Here is a 27609-nt window from a genome sequence, read left to right on the forward strand (position 1 = left end):
GCCCCAAATGTAGTTTTTCCAAATTTGTTTGTCATAAATATCCTTTTTAGGGTCGAGCCGGCGTTGCATGCGCTAGCGCATGCGTAACGCAGGGAGACTCTTTAGTATTTAGAAAAGGGCTCCTAGCCCTGTCAACTTCACGTCAGTGCTTTTTATTGGTTCGTGGGCTTCCCTAATAAAATCCGCTTGCTTTCATTAGTCGAAGGCACCCATATGGCATGCCTTTTCCGGTGGCAAGCCCTCCTCGAGCGCAGCGACCAAGTACAGAAAACATGCGAGGCTCGCTGTTTTCCATCGGGCTCGTGGACTTTTTTTTTCTCTAATTTAGAGCGCGATCTCGCTTGGCAGAAGTCGAGCGCTTTACAACCTTGAATTCACTTTTTCGGGTTGTGTACATAAATACACTTTTGCCCCGATAGGTGAAAAGTCGGGTTAAGAGTTTACAACGCGATCAGCTCTAACATGAGCAAACGCGAGACCCGTTCGCATTGTAAATGCTTGTTAGTTTTTGTCCTCATGTTTTGTAGCCCAGCACATGCCAGTTAGAGACTTGAAGTTTAAGGGATTTTCCCTTGCTTACTCAATTAACTTGGACAAATTTAGGTTGTATTCATGTTTAGGAGAGCTGGTCAGCATTTGTATTGTGACCATCAAATTATATTCTTGTTGTTTCGTATCACCCTAATTGAGTGTTTATTATGTTTAATGCTAATTAAGCTTTGAATTTTCTATCGCTTGGGGCAACCCATTGTGGTATTGTACTTTTATATTTTGGTCCTGAAAATTGTTTATATTAACCGCAGCCTTGGTTTGTAATAAAATCCTTTAATTTATTTTGGACTTGGGTTTTCCTTTTGTGACCACTTTGGACATACTGTAAATGTTAAATGTCATTTTGATTTGTGATGTAATCTTTTCTTACCCACAGCTAGGGTTAAAAGATTCTCAACCTCATTTAGAGCATACATTAAATGCTCCAGCAAATCCAAATATATTCTGCTTGGTGTCCTGAGTGATATAGACATTCCCCAGGCTGAACTCCTTTTTTGGTTGAGCCTAGCAGCGCACAAGCACTGCTTATCTGACATCTTGGTATTTAAGCAAGCTTTTAACCATGCCCACCTCATGACCATCAGTATCACTCATTCATGGGCTTGCCTTTCAAATATCCTTTGTTATTGTTAGGAAGCGCTTTATGTTTATCCCTCCTTGTGGCGGTTTTTTTACCGCCTCGGCGACCGACCCTGTTTCATGGATAGTTGCATGTTTGCCAATATGTTTGACTGCGAGTGAACTTCTTTTTCCTTTTGTGTATCTCCTTCGCGAACATGCACATGGCCGCTGTGGAGCTTTAAATCGGCACGCTTATGTCAACTGTTTTACTTTTCATTTTTCCTTTTGTGTGCCTTTTAGAGCTGCCAGACTGTAAACATTGTGCTTTTTGTATCTTTCATTAAGTTATTCACATTTGATTGGCCAGGGAAAACGGTAAACTCTGCATATGTTTCATGTGCATAGTGTAGTCAAGCAGGTTATAAATAGTGCTGTGTTTGTCTCATGGTTGTGATGCAAGACAGCACGAGGGGAAACGCTGCGTGTTTGTACAGTGTTCCACATCACAGACAGACACTGGACTATTGTATGGTGCTTAGTGTAGGCAGACAGTCTGTAAACACCAGGAAGAGATGGAAGGGGGAAAAGCACTGACCATAAGTTCTTCACCACTTGCATTGTGTGCTTAGTTTAAATAGACATGCAGAAACCAAGGAGGCACTGCACTGTTTGCACCATGTCCTTGATGTGGACAGGCGCAATGAAAAGCAACATAGGCTTCACAGCTTGCCCTGTATGGCTTAGTGTGAACAGGCACACAGGGAAGAAACACTGCACTATGCGCACTATGTTATTATTAGCAGGAAAATGGACCGAAGAAGACAGTGCACAGGTTACACCATTGGCTTAGTCAGACAGGCACACAGGGAGGAGACACTGCACTGTGTGCACAGAGCTGCAATCTGAAGATATAATGAACCGAAGGAGAAGATAGTGCACTGTGCTAACTGAGTGCTGTTAATTGGTAACTGTAAGAGACTGATGTTTTTACCTTGCGCACAGTGTAGGTAGGCAGGAGAGATTGCACTGTTTGTAACATGTGAGCAGACACTCGGGCACTGCATGTGACAGACATCTTTCACTGTACTTGCATTTTGGAGAAGTGATAAATGTTATGTATCAAGCAGAGACTTGTAACATGCGCTTATATCCTGAGTAGATGGAGTACCTGCTTTGGAGACCTTACACCGAACCAACTTTATTTTCTTAGCCTCCCCACCACTCTCACTCGCCTACCTTGGCTCTATCATTCTCCTCTCTCATGCTGAATTTCCTCTATCAGTAGTTCTCCATCTTTTTCTCCCATACCTTTCCCTTCTGGATCGCCCCTCCAGCCTTTCTCCACTCTTTTCCCTGCTTAAACAGTTATTTTTCGTTGTCTGCTGCACCTCACCTGTTTTCCCAGTGTGCCTCTTTTGTTGCTCTTTTCCTCTCTTCCTATAATTGGCCTTCTTTTTCTGTGTCTCTGACAATTTCTCTCTGCTCCTTTATCCATCTGTCCATTTCTGTCCCCTACACTCTTGTTGCTCAAGTCTTTCTCCATTTTCAAGTCGAGCGCTCAATCGCTTTGACCTGTTGTAAGTATTGTGGGCTTTTAACCACGCCCACCTCACGCCCATCACTTTCACTCGTTTGTGGGCTTGCCTTTCAAAACTCCTTTGTCATCTTTGGTAAATTTGGTAAAAGTTACCACTTTTCAGTGTGACCCTGTTATATTTTCCTTTTGTGTCTCCTTCGCGCACTTGGCGGCCATGGTTCTTTGATTCGGTTCTCTTTTGTCAACTAAAGTTTTACTTTTCATTTTCAATTTATTTGGCAAGAAAAGTCCAGTTAGGAATTTACAACGCCAATAACTTTAACTAGAGCAAATGCGAGACCTGTTGCATTGCAAATGTGTGTTTGTAATCTGGGGCAGATGGTGGCTAAACGAAACGTGGAGTCGCAGGGGAGTCCCAGGGGGCCCAACCTTGGAAGAATAGGAGACTTTGATGGATCTATAAATGAGGGCTGAAAAAGTCACTTACAAGAGCTGGGGATGCCCATGTAAATTTCTCAAGGTTTGGGGGAACTGACTAAAATATTACAATCTAGACCCCGCTGCAGGTGCAATAGATCATGAAATTACTCCAAATATGTACCACAAAGTCATCTAGGCCTCCCATAAACTTTATCCTTCTTGCTGCTGTTCCTTGCTGCCATGTACTGAACATGTGTGAGTGGGTGTTTGTGCTGTTCTGCCTTCCACTAATGTTGTACAACTGTACCGGTTGCAGGTTTGCACCCTATTTTGAAGTTTTCCATGAGATAATAAAAAAAAATTGTAAAAAAACAATCTAATTTGCAACTAATATCTGTGCAGATCTGCCAATATGTGCAATATATAATGTGCTGAGATGGAATGATAAAACTGCTAATATATGTATATTCAAATTAGGTTCCATTTTATGTGCAAAGTTGCCTATATTTAATTATACCTGAACTAGAATGTAGTCATAGCGTTGCTGTTCTAGAATGTAGGCATGGCGTCGTAGTTAAAGATTCAGGGATGATGAATAAATATAGCCGGACGCCCAGGACATATTTTGTGGGGTCAAGGACAACAAGGTTTCATGTTTATTTTGTCCTTGGGACAAGTAGGCCCAACCCCCTGTAGCACAAATCCTTTGGCTGCCAGTTTACAGTACCGCATTATGGAGCAAAGAAGGAATTTGTCTGCAAATGAGGTAATGTGTGTCCACATGCAAATGGTGTTCTAGCTTGTATTTATGATTCATTAATTGTTGTAAACTCAGACTTCAGTACTGACAGTGGTTCCAGTAAAAAAATGTATAGACAAGTTTGCAAAGTTTAACAATATGATGATACATGTAATGCTCCCAGAATGCTCTCTGAATAGATGCAAATATTTGCAGAAGCTTGAAAGCAAGATTGACGATTTTTTGCTTTCAAAATAAAATGTTCACATAAAAATTTAACCTGGAAAAAAATGTTTTGCTAAATTACTGTGAAATTGTCAGTACCGTTACTTTGAATCATCAATCAGAGGAAAGTTTTATTGCATGTTGGTATTTCCCAAAAAATATCAATAAAGGAAAACCAGTGAAACAACTTTAAACACGATTATGAGAAGCATGAAAACAAACAAGCACTGGCAAAGCCAATAAGTCCAAAGTTGCTATTCAGTCTTTTGGGTGTGTCAATGCCTGTCTTATTTTGACATGGCTTTTGTAAAACATTATTGTTTGGGAGCTGCCAGGCACTTGCCATTGTAACAAATATTGGCAAAAAATTGTTTGATCTCAAAAAGCATGCATCGCCTCAGTAGTTTCTTACATCAAACAAAACTATTTTGTGTGCTAAAATGCTCCTTGTGAAAGTGCAGATTGCTATCACCCACACTGAAGCCTGCCGATAGATGGCTAGAGAGAAAGATAGAATTTTAATAAAAACAAACTGTCTTGGTTAACGTCAGACCTAAGTATGGGCCCAATTGTTAAAGGAAGTCACAAAAGTGCACCCATGTTATATGTCTATGCATTAGTGCAGATTTACATATTTCATTAATTCGCATTAATTTACAGAAGTAAATCGTACTCGTAGAAAATATTTGTGAACTGCATTTTAGCATTAGCAAATATGCATGTGTAGATTTGTCCATGCGTAAATATGTTGAGCGCTTAGAAGTTCAGTTTCCCTTTCACTACTTTTGTCCCCAACCCTGAAAGAAGATTTACTTCTGCCCATTTTAGGAGAAAATGTCCAACCTTTCCCAGTTTTGGAAAAAGATTAGGGACGAGCTTGTGAAACATTCAAGGTAGTAGGTTTGCACAGACTCAAACGGGCATTCCAACCCTGGAACTTTTGCTTACTGCTGCCTCCAGCCCCAGTATGTAGATCTGCAGAAAGGTGGCAACAAAAAAAGGAAATTGCTAGTATTCAAGCCCTACTATAGTATTAGCCCTGCCGTAAGTAGAGAGGCTGTTATCAGAGCTCTTATATAATGTGATTGCTGCCATAATGTGTCGCCTCTCTATATGACAACAAAGGGACAAGTAGTTTTTTTTTTTTTTTTTTTTACAGGACTGGTAGATTTATGTAGAAACATGTCCTATGGAGAAGTAGATATTTTATTAAATTACACACCCCTGAGTTAAAGATTTCAGTTGCCAGGTGCTATACTCTAGCCTTTTCAATAAGTGCATTAAAGTATGCGGGCATCATAGGTAGTTTGACACAAATATATATGCAAATCTGAATCACTATGTTATGCCAATATGTTATAAAGTATATAAGCAATATGTATACCTATGTGTTGTAAACATTGTGTAAAACGCTAATTACAACTTGATTGCATAAATCAATATACCAATATTGCATTACATGATATTGCGTAATGAACTCTCAGTTCTCCAGAAAAGAAAAAAATCGAAAAACTCCCTGGTATTATTCTTAACTTTTTCTATCTAATCAAACTGAGGGTTCAGCACCATGGTTGGCAGAAAATAAACCTGAACATTAAAATAACAAAGGCAACTGACGTTCTTTAACAATTGGGTACTTTGACCACCTTCACCTGAATTTATAGATTTTCAATTTTTTTCTACTTTAACTCCATTGGTGAGCCCCCACCTGCCAACCCGGCCTGTTATAGCAGGTCTTGTCTGCTGTGACCCCTTGAGCAGTGCCAGAACGTCCCTACTACCCAGGTTCCTCAACCTCCACCACATGACCTTCTACACTAAAGGAGAATAGAATTAACTTTTTTCTTAGGTTTGCGGGAACTCCTGTAGTTAATTCAGAAGTGATTGGGCATTTTTTAATCTCAAAAACATATGAAATAGACCTTTTATACTTAACTTTTATTTTCACAGACTAGAATTTTGTGACTTGTGCTACTGCTGATTGGAAAGGTGGCTAGCAACACTTTGAAACCCCCCCCCTCGTGTGGGCAAAGTTCTGCTGGGGAATATCATGGTTAACAATTCATTTGTAATATCAAAGCCTTTTCTTATATGGCCTTATTTAATATTGATCCATTGACCCTAAAATCTGGAAAGTAAATTAACATTGTTCTGGGATATTTAGCCTTTGGCAAAATATGTGTAGGGATCCTATGCACCTTCATAGTTGTTAAATCTTGCAAAACGTCTGAAAGTACATTACTTCAAATTAATGCTTCCTGATAGAAAATGGCCCTGGATGCATCCTTCTTATCCTTGAGAATCAAAAAATATTCTGAGATTAACGCGTCTGGAGTGATTACTTGTTTGTTCCAAAGTGATATGACCTCTCTCATAGCTATCTGACTGTGCAGTAGTTCTTAACAGCCTATCCTCAATCTGAGGTTTGTTGTTCCATTTCATCCACTCTACTCAGAATCTGAGATATTTTATCACTCATCTTCTCAAGTGGCTCAAAATGTTGTTTACTAGCATATGTCTGGTATTGGTTCCGCCTCAACAGGTCAGGTGGTGGCATCGCCATCCTACAAAGGGACACCATCAAAGTCACCACCAGCTCCTAAGACACTATCGACAACACAGAACACATGCACTTCCTGATCCACATTAATCTACCTCTGAGGGTGGAGTTGTTGTTAATCTACAGACCACCGGGTCCACGCCCTCCTTCTGCGACACCATCGCCGACACCATCAGCTCCCACGCCCTCACCTCCACAGACTACATCCTCCTCAGTGATTTCAACTTTTACTTGGAAAACCTACAAGACCACAACTGTACCGCCCTCATAGACAATCTCACCAACCTCGGACTCAAACAACTGGGTACTGCACCCACCCACTCAGCAGGACACCCGCTCGACGCAATTTTCACCTCAAGCCAACACATAGCCTACACCCACACCACCGAACTCCTCTGGACTGACCACCACTGCGTCCACTTCTCCTTCACCAAACCCCCCACACACCACTATCAACACACCACACCCTACCGCATGTGGGACAAGATCCCCACAGAATGCCTGAACTCCCAACTGGCTCACAACCTCCCCCCCCCCCACACCAACAACCCCAACACAGGAGCACACAACCTCTCCAAATGGATCACCACCTGCGCAGACGCACTAGCCCCCCTTAGAAAACACATCGCCACCCGCAACATCAAGAATGCCCCATGGTTCACCCCCGAACTCCAAGACTCCAAGCGCAAGTGCCGCCAAGCTGAGAAAATATGGCGACTAGAACCCTCTGCAACCAACTTCTCTACCCTCAAAACCACCATTCGCACCCATCACCAACTCGTATGCACCGCCAAAAGAGATCATTTCAAGACACGCCTTGACAACAACTCTCAAAACAGCAAAGAACTCTTCACCATCATTAATGAACTTGCAAAACCCAAAACCAGCAACATAGACCCCTCACACACACAGCCCCTATGTGACGCCCTCTCCAACCACTTCCACCACAAAATCCTGGACATCCACAACAGCTTCATACCACACACACCCACCAACACACTCACCCAACCCAGCGCCCACTCATGACCCCCCCCACCACATTCACCACCTGGGCCCCCACCACACACGAAGAAACCGAAAAAATCAGGAACTCCATCCACTCCAGATCCCCCTCCGACCCCTGTCCACATTGCATATACAACAAAGCCAGCCCAACCATCGCCCCCATACTCCGCGACATAATCAATTCCTCTTTCGACTCCGCCACCTACCCAGACCCCAGGAAGCACGTGGAAATCACTGCTCTCCTAAAAAAAAAACAAAGGCAACCCGGAGATCCTCTCCAACTATCGCCCCATCTCCCTCCTCCATTTCACCACCAAGATTGCCGAGAAACTAGTCAGCGCCCGCCTATCCCACTTCCTCGAAGCAAACAACACTCTTGACCCCTCACAATCCGGTTTCCGCAAGAACCACAGCATGGAAACCGCCCTCATCGCATGCACTGACGACATCAGGACCAAAGTCGACAAAGGCGAGACCGTCGCACTCATCCTCTTAGACCTCTCTGCAGCCTTTGACACCGTCTGCCACCACACACTCTGCACACACCTCCACAACATAGGAATTCGCCACAAAGCCTTAGACTGGCTCACCTCCTTCCTCATCGACCGGACCCAGAGAGTCCGCCTTCCACCTTTCCACTCCACCGCCACCAAGATCATCTGCGGAGTCCCCCAAGGGTCCTCCCTCAGCCCCACACTCTTCAACATCTACATGATCCCCCTAGCCAACATCCTCCGAACACACATAATCACTATCCTCTCCTACGCAGATGACACCCAACTCATCCTCTCCCTCACCCAAAACCCCACCACCGCCAAAACCAACCTACACGCTGCTCTCCTTGACACCACCAACTGGATGACTACTAACCACCTCAAGCTTAACTCCAACAAAACCGAGATCATCATTTTCGGCCCCAGCAAAACCACATGGGACGACTCCTGGTGGCCCACCGCCCTAGGCCCGCATCCACCCCCGCAAACCACGCACGCAACCTCAGCATCATCCTGGACCCCTCCCTCTCCATGACACAGCAAATCAATGCTCTAACCTCCTCCTGCTTCCACACACTCCGCACTCTAAAAAAATCCTTCAAATGGATTCCCCCAGAGACCAGGAAGACAGTCATCCATGCACTCATCAGCAGCAGACTAGACTACGGTAACGCCCTCTGCGCTGGCACCACACTCAAACTCAAACGCAACCAGAGAATCCAGAACACAGCCGCAAGCCTCGTCCTTGGCCTCCCCCGCCACAAACGAATCTCGCCACACCTCAAATCCCTTCACTGGCTCCCCATAGACAAGAGAATCACATTCAAGATCTTCATCCACGCACACAAATCCGTCCACAACACCGGCTGAACCTACCTCAACGAAAGAGTGAGCTCCCACACGCAACCTCCTATCAGCCGACCTCGCCCTAGCCACAGTCCCCCTCATCCAACGCACCACCACAGGAGGCAGGTCCTTCTCCTACCTCGCCCCCAAAACCTGGAACTCCCTCCCCACCAACCTTCGCAAAACCAAAGACCTCCTGCTCTTCAGAAAGAACCTCAAGACATGGTTGTTCGAACAGTGACCCTCTCTGCCCCCCCCTCGACCCCCACCCCCCTCTCCCAGCGCCTTGAGACCCTCGCAGGTGAGTAGCGTGCTCTAAAAAAATGTTTTTGATAGATTTTTGGTTGATCTGTTTAATTTCTGTGGAAATTTCCTTTGCATTGTGGGCAGCACTCTGTCCAGAATATTGTTTTTCTGTATTGCAATTGTGATTATGCTTTTGACACCACTAGTATTGATTGGATTAGGCCTCACTGTTATTACTTGTTATGGGAACGATCAACATCTCTGAGACTGAGCTAATGCTAAGTGAATATGGGCATTAGCATAAATTGTTTCTGTAAAAGTCATTATTTTCGCTGCCCCCATACCATGTGTGGAAACTTGTCATCTGTCCTTGTGTGTCAAATGCCTTTCTTGCTAAGTCCCCCAATTAGAGTAGCTGTGCTTTTGTCAATAAAACTTTACCTTCAGTGCTTAGGGGGATACCTTCCATGATATTCATTCCTGTTTTGAAGTCACTGTTTACTTGTGGTTGTTGATTTAAGAGTTTGTGAGCCCATTGACAGTTTTCTAGACATACTTTGTGGCTTTGGGTCTTAACGCTCCTGGTTAGGGACTTCATTCACACAGTTGTTGACTGCATGGGGTCTCTTAACTTGGAACAATTTGGGGTTTTAAAGCTTTAGATTTTTAATATTCTTCCCAGTCTCTTTATGACTTTAATTAACTTGCACTAAAAGATGAACTAATGCCAGCTCTTAACCCTGTTGTTCATTCCACTGCTCTCGGAAAAGCATCTTCGCATTTTATTGAAGTTTCTTATTATATAGTGATTTCAGGTAAGAAGGGCCCACTCACTCACTCACACTCTCTCTCTGTCTGTCTGTCTCTCTCTTATATATATATATATATATATATATATATATATATATATATATATTTATACAAGTGTGCCCTTTGTGCCCAAAAAACATTTAGGCCCTCATTACAACCCTGGCGGTCGGTGTTAAAGTGGGGGTAATACCGCTAACAGGCCTGCGAATAAAAAAAATGGAATCACGACCATGGTGGAAATCGCCAACACAGATAGCCACTTTAACACTCCGACCGCCACGGTGGTAGCAACAAACACTGCAACGGTCACTGCCAACAGACAGGCAGAAGACAATGTACCACCCACGTTATTACAAGGCACCAATCCGCCAGCTTTTCCGGGGCGGTACCAACGCCATCAAAAGCACAGTAGAAACAGAACACAGAAGGGAACCACTCACCTCTCGACAAACAACGAAGAACCAGGACGCCATGGAGCCCAAATTACAGGTCCTGCCCATGTTGGTGTATCTATTAACAACGAAGTGGAAAGAAGGGGGCGGTGGTGACGGTGAGTACTGCACCTAGCACACAGGGGAGGGGAGGAAGCAAACGAGAGTGACACACACACGCAAAACGCAACATCCCCACCCCTACCCTCACTCACAACATCATACACACAAATACATGCAACAACATTACATATACACCCCTGAACCCCCTGGAAGAACACAAGGACAAAAGGAATTGAGTCAAATCTTTCATATATTAGAAATAGGCAGAGAAAGTAAAGGATTGTAAAAAACAGTATATACAAATATTTACAATATGTACAGAAGGCCATACACTGTCCTTTGCAGATGTCCATGGTTCAGTGGGCAAAAAAAAAAAAAAATCATGGGCGAAGCCTACACATGACACCTGCCTCAAAACGGAGAGAACACTGTAGCGGCATCAGGTCGAAAATAATTACAGGCACCTCAGGGAGAGGGGAGGGGGGGCATCTCAGCCGGATGATGGTACAATGCCACTGCTCCTTGAGGGGGCTCCATGACCACTGCTTGCTCCTGGGAAGTGCAAAGCCACAGCCTCTCAAGTGGGTGGGTTGCCCACTCCCTGTTCCTGGGGAGTGCAAAGCCACAGTCTCTCAGGTCTCTCGTGGGTGCTCTGCCCACTGCCTGGTCCTGGGGAGCGCAAAACCACAGTCTCTCAAGTCTCTCAAGTGGGTGGGTTGCCCGCTGCCTGGTCCTGGGGAGTGCAAAGCCACAGTCTCTCAAGTGGGTGCGCTGCCCACTGCCTGGTCCTGGGGAGTGCAAAGCCACAGTCTCTCTAGTGTATGCCTTCTCCACTGGTTCTGGAGGGGGCTTTGTGCCCAGAGTGCTTCCTCCTTCCAAGGACTGGGTTAGTGGATGTATCTCTCCACTGGCTCTGGATGGGGCTTTGTGCCCAGAGTACTTCATCCTGCCAAGGACTGGGTTAGTGGATGTATCTCTCCACTGGTTCTGGAGGGGGCTTTGTGCCCAGAGTGCTTCATCCTGCCAAGGACCGGGTTAGTGGATGCATCACTCCACTGGTTCTGGAGGGGGCTTTGTGCCCAGTGATGCAGCACTTGGGGTGTGGCAGTTGACTTCGTCTCACCTGGGTGTCTCAGCCACGTGATGTACCTGGAACAGGAAGCATGATACTCCATGGAGGCAGACCCACACTCCATCCTGCGGCGACTTAGGCTGCCAATTGCTGCTTCGTGTCAGTGCTGGAGGTGGTGTCTTAAGTGGCTTGTCCAGGGTCCAGTACGTCACCTGCAGACTCTGCGGGCTGCACACTGGGGATGCTGCTGACACCCGACAGAGTGGCATTGGATGTGCACGTGGCGGTGCTGATGGTGGTGCAGGCGGCAGTGGCTGCGGCGAAGATGCTGCCAGTGCTGGCCATGGTGCAAGTGACAGTTGCGGTGGATAGAGACACCATACCGTCTCCGGCAGCCTCGGATGGCTGATACTTGGGAGGATGCTGCAGACTGACATTGTGGCAGTGGCGGTGCAGGTGGCGGTTGTGACTGTGGTGCATGTGGCTGCCATCCCTTATGATTTGGTGGTCACCAGCCTCTCACCAGGTAACATTGTGCCCGGAGGTGATGTGCCCTTTGGCTTGGGGCCTTCCCCATCTTGTCAGTCGCTGCAGAGACCTTGGCACTGTCCACTCGGTGTTTGAGCGAGGCCTTGCTGGGTGGGTGGTGTGACTGTCCCCTGCTGGAAGCCGGCCCCTTTTTGACCTTTGCAGGTGGTAGAATAGGGTGGTCCTTCTTGTCTGTCGGTGGCACACTGGCAGCTCTGACGGGTACCCCCGTAGACCGTCCTGGAGTAGCACAGACCACAGCGGACGCAGATTTGCTGGCTGAGGTGCTGGGCTAGGATCTAGACATCTTGGCCCTAGGGGGAAGGACGGGGGGTGGAGATGTAGGGAAGAGGTCAAAGTTAGCTAGGAAAAGATTTTTAAACACACTGGGACAGGAAGATGGGGGGTTGGGGAGTGGGGGAAGAGGTAGTGGTTGCAGGAGGTGTACGTCTGCTTAGTTTGGGTGAAGGTGCATGGGTTGGAGGCTGTTGTGAGGTGGATGGCTGTTGAGTGGGTGTGTGCCTGCGTTTGTGTACTTTGGGAGGAGGGCTCACAGGCACACTGAGAGAGGAAACGGGACGTGTGAATGGTAGTGGGGGTGGTGACTGCATGTGAGCGGTGTGTAGTGATGGGTGTGCTTGTGATGGAGGTAGTGGCTGATGTAGTGCATGCTGGTGTGAGTGGAGACGAGACTGGGAGGGAGGTGGAGGACGTGGAGGAGGGGAACACAGTGGAGGCAGTGGATGTTGGTTTGTGTGCATGGGTATGGTGCTTGTGTGAGTGCCTGTGAGATAAGGGGTGCTTATGTTTACCTGAGCCACTTTTGTGTGTTGATGTGTGTGCATGCTGGTCGGAAGGTGTGCTTGGAATAGGCTGAGATAGAGGGGATTGGGTCTGGGTAGTGGAAGGTGGAGGGGGGATGCTGGACACAGGGACCATGGCTGCCATCAGTGCTGAGGCCAGAGCCTGAAATGCTCTCTGTTGGGCCGCCACGCCAGAATGAATGCCCTCCAGGTATGCATTTGTTTGCTGCAAATGCCTCTCGACACCCTGGATGGCATTCAGAATGGTAGACTGCCCAACAGTGAGGGATCTCAGGAGGTCAATAGCCTCCTCACTGAGGGCAGCAGGGCTGACTGGGGCAGGGCCTGAGGTGCCTGGGGCGAAGGAGATGCCCACCCTCCTGGGTAAGCAGGCACAGGAAACACACTGAGGGGCTGCTGGGAGGGCGGTGCTAGTAGGGGGGGTGGCGCCTGTACCTGTTGTTGCGGTGGCCACAGAGGTGCCTGCCACCGCAAGGGAGCTCCTATCAGAGGAGTCTCCTCTGTTGCTGGTGTCCCCTCCTGTCCCCGTCGTGGAGCTCCCCCTGCCCTCCGTCCCACTGGTGCCCTCACTGTCAGTGGATTTTCCCTCCTGGGCCATATGGGATGCAGCTCCCTCTGTCTCCGGTGCCTCTGCTCCTCCGCCAGATGATGCTAATGCACACAAGGACAGGGTGACAAAACAAGAAGGGGGGGGGAGAGACAGAGGAGACACATGGTCAATTCCAGCAACACCACTACCGTTGGCTGACACAACACACAGGGAGCAGCACTAGGCCATGCACTAGCAGTTAGTAGGAAAATCACCTGCCCATGGGGGACTATGCCTAACACCATTTGCTGCACACCTGGAACCCACAGGAGCCTGACTAGTTGTAGATGCCCACTAACACTTTTGGGGTTGGAGTGCCTCAGAGCCTGCCTAACAAGGTACCTACCCTACCAAGTTTGCCCTGGCCTAAGGGAACCCACAGCCCACATCCCCCACCCAGACACTTCGTATAGCGCGCAGAGTCAGCTGAATGGCACTGTACTCACCCCCTTGTGGATGCTGTGATGCCCTCAAGCGCCCATCCAATGCCGGATATGCCACCGCCAGGATCCGGAACATCAGGGGGGTCATGGTGCGACAGGCATCCCTTCCACGTTGGGATGCCAGCCCCAGCTGGGCCTCCGCCGTCTTCTTGTGGCGCAGGTCCCCCCATCTCTTGCGGCAGTGGGTGCTCCGTCTATAATAGACCCCCAGCGTCCACACTTCCTTGGCGATGGCACGCCAAATACCCTTCTTCTGGTGGGCGCTGACCTACAGGAAAGGTACAGGATGAAAGGGAATTACTCTCCTGTCCGGGCCATCATACTGATTGCCCACCAGTTCCCACCCATGCCCTGACGCACATACACTCACCATCCTCACATATAGGCCTCAGTCCACCCCCCCCCCCATATGTATCTTCCATCCACACCACTCCAAACAGGCATTGCCCACGTATCATACTCACAGTGTACTCACCTGTTTGTCTGGAGGACCGTAGAGTAGCGTGTACTGGGGGAGGACCCCGTCCACCAGTTTGTCCAACTCCTCCGCGGCGAAGGCCGGTGCCCTTTCCCCAGACACATGAGCCATTGTCGTTTCCAGACTCAGGTCACAGTAGCACTTGCAGTGTAGGTCCTCTCCTGTTGAAGGTCAGATATCAAGTGAGTTAAGGGATGGAAAATGGCAGTTACGTCCGTGGCGGTGCGTACCGTCGCTGCTGGCGTACATAGTCATTGGCTCCTGGAACCCATAGGGCCCAATGATAACCAATGCTAAATTGTGCGGCGGTCTTTGACCATTTACCGCGAGGCTGCACAACGCCAGCGCAGTTACCAAATTTCCCCTTGTCTCTCTTTATAGGTCAGGCAGCCGCCATTTCAGGGGGGCACATGGCATGGCACCTAACTGCGTCACAGCACTATTTGACAGATATACAGACAAACAACGACACATACGGATTTACTCACACTACTGAAAACACACTTGTGCAAACTATGTGGTACATGACCCTCTGCTCACCATTCTCCTCCATAGGGCACATCCGCTGGGGCAGATGATGAGATGGTGTCATCCTCCGGTGTACAGATCCCTGGTGGACCTGTTGACAATGGAAGACAAACACATCATTATCACCTACAGACTTGATCGTTCCACAATCCAAGAACTATGTGCACAATTGGAGCCAGATCTGATGTCAGCTATCCGCCATCCCACAGGAATACCCCCTCTAGTGCAGGTCGTGTCAGTACTCCTTTTCCTGGCAAGTGGCTCCTTTCCAACTACAGTCGCCATGGCATCAGTCTCAGCCAATGTTTTCTAACGTGTTGACAAGAGTGTTGTCAGCCCTGCTGAAACACATGCGCAGCTGCATCGTTTTCGCCCAAGTGGAGGATTTGCCCACAGTGAAGGCTGACTTTTATGCCCTGGGACACATCCCCAACATCATAGGTGCCATTGACGGTACACATGTGCCATTTGTCCCACCCCGCAGAAAGGAACAAGTGTACAGAAATAAAAAAAGCTACCATTCTATGAATGTGCAGATGGTGTGTTTGGCAGACCAGTACATCTCTCATGTGAATGCCAAGTATCCTGGCTCTGTGCATGACGCCTACATTTTGAGGAATAGCAGTATCCCTTATGTAATGGGCCAACTCCAGAGGCACCGGGTGTGGCTATTAGGTGAGCCCATGGTCCCCACACAGTATGAATAGGTGTCTGGATATGGGGTTGTCCCTAAGGGTTATTGTGTGTCTAACAGATATCCCTCGACATTTGCAGGTGACTGGTTACCCCAACCTCTCATGGCTACTGACCCCAGTGAGGAATGCCAGGACAAGGGCAGAGGAACGCTACAATGAGGCACATGGGTGAACTAGGCGGGTTATTGAGAGGACGTTCGGCCTCCTGAAGGCTAGATTCAGGTGCATCCATCTAACAGGTGGCTCCCTATACTACTCACTGAAGAAGGTGTGCCAGATAATCGTGGCATGCTGCATGTTGCACAACCTGGCATTGCGGCGCCAGGTGCCTTTTCTGCAGGAGGATGGGCCTGATGATGGTCTTGTGGCAGCTGTGGAGCCTGTGGACAGTGAGGCAGAGGAAGAAGATATTGACAACTGAACCAACATCATCATGCAGTACTTCCAGTGACACACAGGTAAGAGACTGGCACTGCTCCTCTCATATCTCACTATTGTAGGACATTGTATAAGTCAGCCTCTTAACCTCTGTCTATGGACACTGACATTTCACTTTGGCTTTCCATTTCACAGATCTGGGTACCTCATTCTGCCTTCTGCTATATTTACTGCTGCTCAGCAACTGTCATACAATGGTATGAGCAAATGAACACTTACATTGATATTTGTGGATGAGGTTGTAATTATACATTTGTGGAAGAACAGACTGACTCCAGATTGGTTTGTGATTCAAGGGTATTTATTTATGGGCTAATGTGTATAGGGGTATGTGGAAGGGGCTGGGCTGACGGCTGTGGAAGGTCTATAGTAGAGTCCAGTCTCTTGGTATCACAGCTGAATTGTCCAGTGGGGCATAGGAAGGGGAGCAATGTCAGTTCAATGATGGACAGGGTGACATTCAGGAGAGTCTTATTTCCTGGTGGGGATCTTGGCAATGTTCTCTGTCTTCTGCCTGGATCACAGGGACCGTTTGCAGGGTGGTTCTCCTTCTGCAGGGGTGGGGTGCTGGTGGCCTGTTGGTCCTATGGCGGGCCTCCTGTCCACTAGCGCCGGCGGACGTGGAAGGCTGTTCATCGGTTGGGCTAATGTCAAGGGGCCCGGTGGTATGCCACTGTCTCCCTCATGGTGTTGGCCATGTCTTCCAGAACCCCTGCAATGGTGACCAGGGTGGTGTTAATGGACTTCAAGTCCTCCCTGATCCCCATGTAGTGTCCCTCCTGCAGCCGCTGGGTCTCCTGAAACTTGGCCAGTACCGTGCCCATGGTCTCCTGGGAATGGTGGTATGCTCCCATGATGTAGCAGAGTGGGTTCCCTTGGCCTGTCATCCCCCTGTCGCACAGCAGTCCTCCCAGCTTCCCTGTTGTCCTGTGCCTCTGTCCCCTGAACCGTGTGCCCACTGCCACTGACCCCAGGTCCCTGATTGTCTTGGGTTAGTGGGTTTGCCTGGGGTCCCTGTAGTGGTGGACACACTGCTGATTGACGTGTCCTGGGGACAGTGGCATGGGCCCGCTGGCCATGCTGTGGTGGTGTTCCCTGAGGGGGGGAGGTTCTGTGGTGGGTTGGGATTGTGGCAGGGGAAGCGACTGCCTAGAGGTCCCTGATGGGCCGGGCTGGTCATTCCAGATCCAGGCGTGCAGAGCTGCTGTCATCACTGTGCGCCTCTTCTGTGGGGGGAATGGATATGGCTGGCACCTCCTGTCCGGTGCCGTTGGGGTGTAAATACATTGTTATTATATCTGTGTGTGCCATCTTGTGCAGTAGGTGTGTTTTCCTCGATTACTGTGCTTGCAGTATCGCCTTGGCCCTTGTGTGAGTGGTGATTGTGTGCCCTGGGTGAGTCTCTCTCTTTGACATGCTTTGGTGATGGGTGTCCATGCATTGTTGTTGCATGCAGGGATTGGTATTGGGATGGGTGGGTTGTGATGGTGGAGTATATGTGAGGTGTTTGAGTGATGGGGGTGAGGGTAGGGGTAGGAGTTAGTGATGGCATGCAGGTAGGGTGAGGGGATATAGTAGTAAAGATATGACTTACCAGAGTCCAGTCGTCCTGCTGTCCTGCGAGGCCCTAAGGATGCATAATTGCCAAGACTTGTTCCTCCCATGTTGTTAGTTGTGGGGGAGGAGTTGGGGGTCCACCGCCATTCCTCTGTACGGCTACCTGGTGTCTGGATACCAAGGACTGTACCTTCCCCCGTAGGTCGTTCCACCTCTTCCTGATGTCATCCTGTGTTCTTGGATGTTGGCTCACTGCGTTGACCCTGTTGACAATTCTCCGCCATAGCTCCCATCTTCCTTGCAGTGGAGGTCTGCTGCACCTGAGATCCGATTAGCTGTGGCTCTACCCGGATGATTTCCTCCACCATGACCCTGAGCTCCTCCTCAGAAAACCTGGGGTGTCTTTAAGGTGTCATGATGTGGTGTGAGTGATGTGTGAGGTGATGTTAGATGTGATGTGTGGGGTGATGTTAGATGTGATGTGTGGGGTGATGTTTTGGGGTGTGTGGTGTTTTGTGCGTGGATGGTGTATGGGTGATGGTGTTGTGTGCCTCTGGATGCTGGTGTGGTCTTTGCTTTTCTCTCTCTCTGCTTCTTCAAAACATTTCGGTGTAAAGGGTTGTGGGTATTATAGGTGTGTGTTTTATAGTGTTGTAAGTGTGTGGGTGTGGTGTGTGTATGTGTATCAGGTGTGTGTATTTTGAATTGTCTAATGTGGTTGCGTTTTGTAAGTGTGTATGTATATTGAGCGCGGCGGTGTGTACTGCCAATTGTTTACCGTGGTTGAATGACCGCCGCGTTGATTCGTGGGTCGTGATAGTGTGGGCGTATTCCTGTTGGCGTGACGGTGTGGGTTTTGGTTCCGCCAATTTATCACTGACCTTTGGTGTGGCGGACTTGTGTGGGTGTCTGTATTGTGGAGGATTTCTCGTTGTGGGTCAGAATACCCATAGCGGATTTCCGCTGCGGACACGGTATGTTGGCGGCCATCGGCACGGCAGTCAGCGCCATTTACCGCCAGTGTTATAATTAGGGGCTTAGTGTTTAATGGCTAATGCAGAGGCTCAATTACCAGTTAAGAAATGAACAATAAAATGAACACATCCACCTCCGACTTTTCAACTCTGTTGGTTGCATAGATTGTTGATTGGAGGGTTGTCATTGTGGGTCACCTTAAAATCCTTTTCTGAAGCAAAGAGGTGCAAATTAGACTATCCCCTAACAGAGCCAAAATCCCCCAAACCCATCTGCAGAAGCAGCAGAGCTTCCAGCTCACATGCATCCCAATCGTGACTCCATGTGGTATCCTTCACAGAGCTATTGTTGACAAGAACAGGAAGCAAGCCATCAGTGGGTGTGGTCCTCAGACGGCGGGAGATCTACCCGCTACAAATGCTTTAATGATTGAATGCATGGCTAATGCTTGTGAAAACTCTCAGGTAAGCAGACTTCTCAAAATTCCATCTGCAGCCCTCTGCAAGGAGTAGGGATGAGGAAAGCTGGGAAGCTGCAGGGAATGCAGTGTGGGCGGACTCATTCCTGCCCCAGTTTACAGCATTCCTGTTCTGGATAAAGTTCTGTTCACAAGACTTAAAAGTAAAAATGGCATAATTAGCGGGTGTTCTACATGCCTCAGGGGCCTTCCTTGTCTTAACTGGATGGATGAATGGACTGCCTCCCTCCCTCACTCAGTAGTCGAAGGACATGTAATTGGTCTGCTATGTTCTTCTGTTGATTTGTCTGCGCCTGAACCCTGGGAAGTGACTTATTGTTCCAGTTTAGGATATGTTTATTAGTTCCAGATTTGCGATAGACTGTTCTGGACCCACAAATTAATGAATCTGCTTCAATCATTGCATCAGCACTCTGCCTCAGCAAGGCATTGTTGAGGTTTCAAGGAAACATAGTTGCTTGCCTCTCTGTAATCCCTTGGTCCGTTGCTCTCTTGTGTGCAGTTGCATGTATTGTTGATATAATAGCAAAGAGAAAGTGGGACCAACCAAAATCGGATTTCTTAATTTAAATGTGCAGAAACATTGAAAAAACAGTCGTAAGCATGTTGATCATCTGATTCATTACTTTAATTAAATGACAGTCTGTTTTTGTATTAATCGTCCAATCATTTTAATAGTTAGAGGAGACAGCCGACACATGTTTCGCCCCTTATATGGCTGTCTGCCTGGGTTTTCTCAAGGCTGTAGGACAAGGGCACGTATGGTTGATGGTGTATTGTGTTTAAATGCACTTCTGTCTCGGACTTACATTTGTTTTTTTCGTTCTACCCCATCTCCTCATGAGTTTTCCTTTTATCCTTTTACAGTGCCTCCACTGACTTTCTTTTTCTTCTGATTTGTAATGAATGCAATGATTTTGATGGGAAAGATTGATAGAGCAATGCAAATTCAGCCTCAATCTACACAGCCATGTTACCCCTGCTTTCAAATCCCTCCTTTTGCTCCCAGTACTGGAAAAGACCAAGTTTAAAACTCTTTGCTTCATCCGCAGTGCTTGAAAAAATCCCTGCTCCATGTTACATCTCCAGCCTCTTCATTTCCTACCAGCCACCTTTGTCTGTTAGATCTGCTGAGAAAAGGATACTGACAACTCAGCTCTTCAGATTTATAAGATAAAGCAGTTGAAATCTCCTTGACCAAGGTACAACCTTATGTAAGGCTCTGTCTACTCACCTTAGATTGGAAGAGTATCACTGCAAATTCAGCAAATCCTTCAAGGCAATCTTCTTCTCTCTTGATTTCAGGTAGCTTCACCATCTGAATCATTTTCCCAATCTACACCAATTCCACTGGTGTCACGCCTAAGACTTGTCTGGGTTTATGTACATCCAAAACGTTACCATGTTTATCTCCTTATATTCTTTCCATGCATTCTGTGGCCCCAGTTGATGGAGAGCAGCATGTTATAAAACCACCATGCATAAACAAACATAAACAACAAATAAAACCATTGAGTAAAGCATTCAGTTCAACACTGAGGGGAGCAAGGGACTGGGGAGGGTGGGTGACATGTGGGTGGATGAAATGGGGCAGGGGAGCAAGGGCTCATGGTTGGTGGGTGGGGAATAGGGGTGGGGGGAACAAGAGAACAAAAAAACAAAACAAAGAAAGTTAATCTTAACCATACCCATAGATTACTTTATTTTCTTCTCCTTAGATATAAGTAATTAGCTTGCCCTTCTTGTGTATTCTGGCGTTCCACTTGCATTTTAGGTTTGCCTCTAATAAGTATCCATAAATAACTGTATTCCATGATTCATTTGGGGTGGGTCCATCCATTTCTTAGCTAGTACCAATAAGGCGGTAGCCTAACATTGTATATATAAACATTATCAAGTAAGTACTGGTAGTATAACCAGCACCAAACAAAATGCACTGAATTAAATCTTTTGAGATTACTGCCACCCAGGCACACTGCTCTGAAGAAGGTTGCGTCCCAGTATTCCTGAATAAATCTTTACATGTGCGATGCAGCTTGAAAGGGATACCGATATTATGCCTAAGTGGAGAGTACATTTTTTGTTTGATATGTCCAAGACTTACATTTTTGCATACAAAACATGGACCAAACCTTCAGTTGACTTTTAGTTTTATCTTTAGTTATGCAAGTCGAATGGTCTATTTTCAGAGGATATTGTCTGTTTCTTGCTTTTCAAAAAGTGGAAGCAGTTACAGGCAATGGTAGCACTTTGCGTAGCTTGCTTATGTCACCCGATATGGCAGCCAGAAGACAGCATTCTAAGGCCCTCCGTCATCAGTGGGGAGTTTATTGGCTTGATTTAAACTTTGGTGGACAGAGATAAATCTGTCAGTATGGTGGAGTACTTTGCTTCTACCATAACAGTGGCTCCTCTGCCTGCCCAATTTAGACTTATCCGGCATCCCAGTGGTCATCTCCTAACATTGGTAGGAACCTCTGTCACGGCGGTTCCTGCCAATGTAATAAAAGTGTGATGGACAGTGCTGTCAAAATGTTGGTACTTTCCATACTTTAAACATGTTTTTGTATTTTCAAAAACAAAATCCCAAAGTAGGATTTTGTTTTTGATAATACAAAAACAAATAATCCCTTATCACCATGGGAGACATTTTCCAGTTTTCACTGCCCATTAGCCACTCGAAATCTGGTGGGCAGTGAGACTCAGATGACCCTTACTCCTTTAGGCCATCATAGGAGTATGTGAGCAACAGAGACTGAGTAGTTGCTGTCTCTGGCATCCGTAAAGTTATCGCATCTGTACATCAGCAGTCAGGCCTTCAGTCTGGCAGAGAAGGTAATCCATTGCTGTTGCGACGGAGTACCCTCTCAACCAATTTCTAACTTACCCCGTAAGCCACTTGAAGTGCTTCTGTTGTTTCTGACACCCAAATTAAAGCACATGAATATACCATGCAATAACTTAAGGGGGATAATGCACAGCACAGTTCTGTTCTTTTCTGATAGAGAAGCCATTGGAAGAGCAGCCATTTTTATAGCATTAATTTGCCTAATGGAAGTATGCAAATATGTAGTATTGCATGTTCCTGCCTGAGACTGGCCCTGTTGTGAACTAATAGAATAGCTGTTACTGCTAAATATAATGTCAGGTTTTTCAAAGCTAACAACTGTAGACGATAATTTTCAATGTTCAAGCAAGGCATTTGGAGCAAGTATGACATGGCCGGAAAATTCTGTTATTAAATTGAGATGGGAACCACACAGGGCTGCATTGGTTTTCAGTGCTTTACTGTCGTCATTCTGAATGATTTAATAGGCCATACCCTACTATGAGGACCTAAGCTGGTTATCCCGTATCTTTTTTGAAGCAAACTGCTTCTGAAGTTCCATATCCCTATAGGCAAAAATTTTCTCTGTTTGGTCAGTCTCTCCAGTTGATTGACAGGTATGGGTGTAGCAGTCATTGTTCCTGTTAAGGAGTCAAGTAGGCCACAGACCTTCATTGATCTGACACAAATTTTAATCCAAATAGTTTCCTTGTTAGAAATCTGTGTTGAATTGCCAAGAGCATCAACTATATACACGCACCTCTTACCACATCCATTAACCACTAAACCAAACCTGTGAGACGTGTGACGCCCACCCACCCAGCATCTCCTCTTAAGGCACCTCTTAAACTGATCTGCAAACCCTTGCAGGCCGCTCCTCTAGAACTGTGAACCTCATCTCTACATCTGCCCAAGCATTCTCATTGCAAAACAAATACAGTGGAGAAGGCATAATGGTGGTCATTTTGATATTGGCAGTAAAAAACGGCTACCGCTTCGGTGACAGACGCCAAAATACTGTCACCGCGGCTACCATCTGTCCACCATATTATGATCACTGCCGGACTTCAGCCACAAGAAGGGCGGAAATCCGGAAGTGATCATGCTGGCGGGCGGTGGTAAGCTGTGGCTGCTACCACTAGCACTGCCATACCAGTTGAACGCCACCAACTGTATTATGACCAGTAATACGGCCTGGTAGTGTTCTGCTGGTGGGGCGCTGCTGGCGGTAGCAGCACCCCTTCCCGTTCACTGCCGGACGACCTCCTTCCCGGACAAAATAAGTCAGGTGTCCGACAGGGTAGGAGGGTGGGGGTGTTGTGTGTGAATGCGTCTGTGTGTGTTGTTTAGTTTGCATGTTTGTATGCGTGTGAGTGAATGTGTGTAAGAATGGTGAAGTGAGTGCGTGTCTGCATGTCAGTGTGATTGTGTAAGAATGCGTGTCAGTATGTCTGTGTGTATGCGTGTATGCAGTGTGTATGAATGGGTGTATGTAGTGTGCGTATTAATGAGTGTATGGCAGTGTTAGTGAATGGGTGTATGCGAGGTGTATGTGATTGTGTGCGTGTATGTGGGGAGGGGGGTTGTGACTTTGGGTGGGGGGAGGGGTGTGATGTGTGCATGTTTGGCTGTGGGGTCAGTTGTGTGCGTGTATGGGGTGTGATCGTGGATCGGAGGGCGTGAGGGAGAGTTTGGATGGAGAGGGGGTGGGGGCGTCTGGTGAGTGTTGGGGGGAGGGTGGCGAAGCCTGCTCCTGGTGACGGGGAAGGAATTCTCTGTCACAGTAGGGCCTAACGCCATGGTGGTAGGCAGGCTCATAATGCTGCCGGCGGTACTGTGCCGGCCACCGTGCTGGCGAGTGGCATCTCCGGCCATGGCGGTATGAGTGGAGAAGTGGCGGGTTGGCTGCAGCCAACTCACCACCATTCTCATAATGTGGAACAGCCTGTTGGCGGTACTATTGGGGGTACTGCTGCCACATTAACACTCACTGCTGGGGTCATAATGACCCCCTATATCTACAACCTCCAATAATCCGCAATCTTGTTGAATTCTAAAATAAAAACATATTAGTTACACAATTAACCTAGTCCAGAGAAAGAAATTAGCACCCAAGAATCTAGCACCTAAGGATCGTAACTCCAGAGGAATCTGGATCAGAATATTAGTTATTATTATCATTATGTTCTGTCCAGTGCCCTGGACTACAGGTTGGTTCACATTTATCTAATTTTCTCATTAGAGCAAAATGTAGCAGAAATAATCTGAAATGGGGTAGTAATACTCTGTAATAATGCAGTAACAAAAACAGAAAAGCATGCTGTGCATCACTTAGTTTCAGTGACAGTGTTACAGGAGTAGGCAACTAAGATAATTTTTAAAGTGTTTTCTGGAGGGTAGAGGAGTGGGCTACTCCCTGATATTGAGTGAGAATCAGTTACAAGCGGTGGTAGTGAAGGCAGTGAAGGGCTGCTCCTAGGAAAAGGTTCTTCTGAAATGTAATGCTTCCCATCCAGTTAATCTCTATTTGATTATTTAAAAAAATTATCATAAAGATACCTGACAAATTTGCGTTCATAGAAGAGTATGCAGGTTATTTTAATATTTAATTTACAGGGAATTTCTGCTCCTGACACGACTTGCCGATGATAGAAGTAAGTGCTTGGTTCATGGTGTTCCACAGGAATCACCATTGAGCCCTATTCTTGATTAACCCCTTCGCTGCCAGGCCTTTTCCACCTCCTGTGCCGAGCCTTTTTTTGGCTATTTGGGTCAGTTCGCGCTTAGGCCCTCATAACTTTTTGTTCACATAAGCTACCCACGCCAAATTTGCGTCCTTTTTTCCCAACATCCTAGGGATTCTAGAGGTACCCAGACTTTGTGGGTTCCCCTGAAGGAGACCAAGAAATTAGCCAAAATACAGTGAAAATTTAGGTTTTTTTTTTCAAAAACATTTGAAAAAAGGGCTGCAGAAGGCAGCTCGTGGTTTTTTCCCTGAAAATGGCACCAACAAAGGGTTTGCGGTGGCAAGATCACCATCTTCCCAGCTTTCAGGAACAGGCAGACTTGAATTGGAAAACCCAATTTTTCAATACAATTTTGGCATTTTACTGGGACATACCCCATTTTTACTATTTTTTGTGCTTTCAGCCTCCTTCCAGTTAGTGACCAAAATGGGTGAGAAACCAATGCTGGATCCCAGAAAGCTAAACATTGCTGAAAAGTAGACAAAATTCAAAATTCAGTAAGGTGTCATTTGTGTAGATCCTACAAGTGTTTCCTACAGAAAATAACAGCTGAAATCAAAAGAAATTGAAATTGAGGTGAAAAAAACAGGCATTTTTCTCTACGTTTTACTCTGTAACTTTTTCCTGCGATGTCCGATTTTTGAAAGCAATATACCGTTACGTCAGCTGGACTCTTCTGGTTGCGGGGATATATAGGGCTTGTAGGTTCATCAAGAACTCTAGGTACCCAGAGCCAATAAATGAGCTGCACCTTGCAATGTGTTTTTATTCTATACCGGGTATACAGCAATTCATTTGCTGAAATATAAAAAGTGAAAAATAGGTATGAAGAAAACCTTTGCATTTCCAAAATGGCCACAAGATAAGGTGTTTAGAAGCAGTGGTTATTTGCACATCTCTGAATTCCGGGGTGCCCATACTAGCATGTGAATTACAGGGCATTTCTCAAATAGACGTCTTTTTTACACACTGCCTTACATTTGGAAGGAACAAATGTAGAGAAAGACAAAGGGCAGTTACACTTGTTTTGCTATTTTGTGTTCCCCCAAGTCTCCCGATAAAAATGGTACCTCACTTGTGTGGGTAGGCCTAGCGCCCACGAAAGGAAATGGCTCAAAACACAACGTGGACACATCACATTTTTTCACAGAAAACAGAGGTGTTTTTTGCAAAGTGCCTACCTGTGGATTTTGGCCTCTAGCTCAGTCAGCACCTGGGGAAACCTAGTAAACCAGGGCATTTTTGAAAACTAGATACCTAGGGGGATCCAAGATGGGTTAACTTGTGGGGATCTGACTAGGGTCTGTTACCCAGAATCCTTTGCAAACCTCAAAATTTTACCCAAAAAACACTTTTTCCTCTCATTTCGGTGACAGAAAGTTCTGGAATCTGAGAGGAGCCACAAATTTCCTTCCACCCAGCGTTCCCCCAAGTCTCACGATAAAAATAGTACCTCACTTGTGTGGGTAGGCCTAGCGCCCACGAAAGGAAATGGCCCAAAACACAACGTGGACACATCACATTTTTTCACAGACAACAGAGGTGTTTTTTACAAAGTGCCTACCTGTGGATTTTGGCCTCTAGCTCAGCCGGCCCGGGGGGGGGGGCGGCAGAAAAGGCCTAAATTAAATTTGCCCCCCCAACCCCCACCGTGGGGCGACCCTTGCCTATGGGGTTGTTCCCCCTGCGTGACATTGGCGCAAAAAAAAAGATCTCCGGTGCCTAGTTGTTTCTGCCCCCCCCCCCCTTGTGGGCAGATTGACCTAAAATCCGCCAATCTGCCCCCAAGGGTGGCAGAAATGGTCTAAATACAATTTCCCCCCCAGGGCAATGACCCTTATCTATTGGGTCTCTCCCCATCTTTAAAAAAAAAAAAGAACAAAAAAAAACACAAAACAAATTCGCCCTGGCGCCTACCCACCAAACCCACCCCGGGGACCGACCCTTGCCTACAGGGTCGCTCCCCTTGCGTGACATTGGTGCAAAAAAAATCCCCGGTGCCTAGTTGTTTCTGCCCCCCTTGGGGGTAGATTGACCTAAAATTTGCCAATCTGCTCCCAAGGGGGGCAGAAATGGTCTAAATACAATTTGCCCCCCAAGGGGAGCGACCCTTGCCTAATGGGTCGCTCCCCATCTCTAAAAAAAACAAACAAACAAAAAAAAAAACACACCAAAAAAATTTGCCCTGGCGCCTTGAGGTTTCTCCCCCCCAGGGTCAGATCGGCCTAATAACAATAGGCAGATCTGCCCCAAGGGGCGGCAGAAATGGCCTAAAATAAATTCCCCCCCTACCCGCGGAGCAACCCTTGCCTACGGGGTCGCTCCACTGCGTGACTGCACAAAAAACAAAATCCCTGGTGCCTAGTGGTTTCTGCCCCCCTTGGGGGCAGATTGACCTAAAATCACCCGATCTGCCCCCAAAGCGGGCGGAAATGGCCTAAATACAATTTGCCCCTTGCCTAAGGGGTCGCTCCCCAACTGTAAAACAACAACAAAAAAATCCCCGGTGCCTAGTGGTTTCTGCCCCTCTTGGGGGCAGATCGGCCTAATTAAAATAGGCTGATCTACCCCCCCCCCCAAGGGGGCAGAAATGGCCTAAAATAAATTTGCCCCCCAGGGGAACGATACTTCCTTAAGGGGTCGCTCCCCTTGCGTGAAATTCACAAAAAAAAAAAAAACTCCCTGGTGTCTAGTGGTTTCTGTCCCCCCTTGGGGGCAGATTGGCCTCATAAAAATAGGCCAAAATGGCCTAAATATAATTTGCCCCCTATGGGAGCGACCCTTGCCTAAGGAGTCGCTCCCCACCTCTAAAATCAAAAACAAAACAAAAAAGAAAAAAAAATGCGTGCCTGGAGGTTTCTAACCCCCCCCCCCCCCCCCCCCCCCCCCATTTCCCCCCAGGGGCAGATCGGCCGAATACAAGGCCAATCTGCCCCCATGG

General features: G+C 47.1%; 1 protein-coding gene across 2 annotated transcripts in view; it reads left to right on the forward strand.

Moving 5' to 3' along the window:
- The window catches only part of DUSP22 (dual specificity phosphatase 22), a 463313-nt gene that overhangs the window by 19456 nt on the left and 416248 nt on the right, over positions 1–27609 (forward strand). The gene's annotated exons all lie outside the window — the stretch shown is intronic.

This window comes from Pleurodeles waltl, chromosome 2_1, assembly GCF_031143425.1.
Source record: "Pleurodeles waltl isolate 20211129_DDA chromosome 2_1, aPleWal1.hap1.20221129, whole genome shotgun sequence".
NCBI lineage: Eukaryota > Metazoa > Chordata > Amphibia > Caudata > Salamandridae > Pleurodeles > Pleurodeles waltl.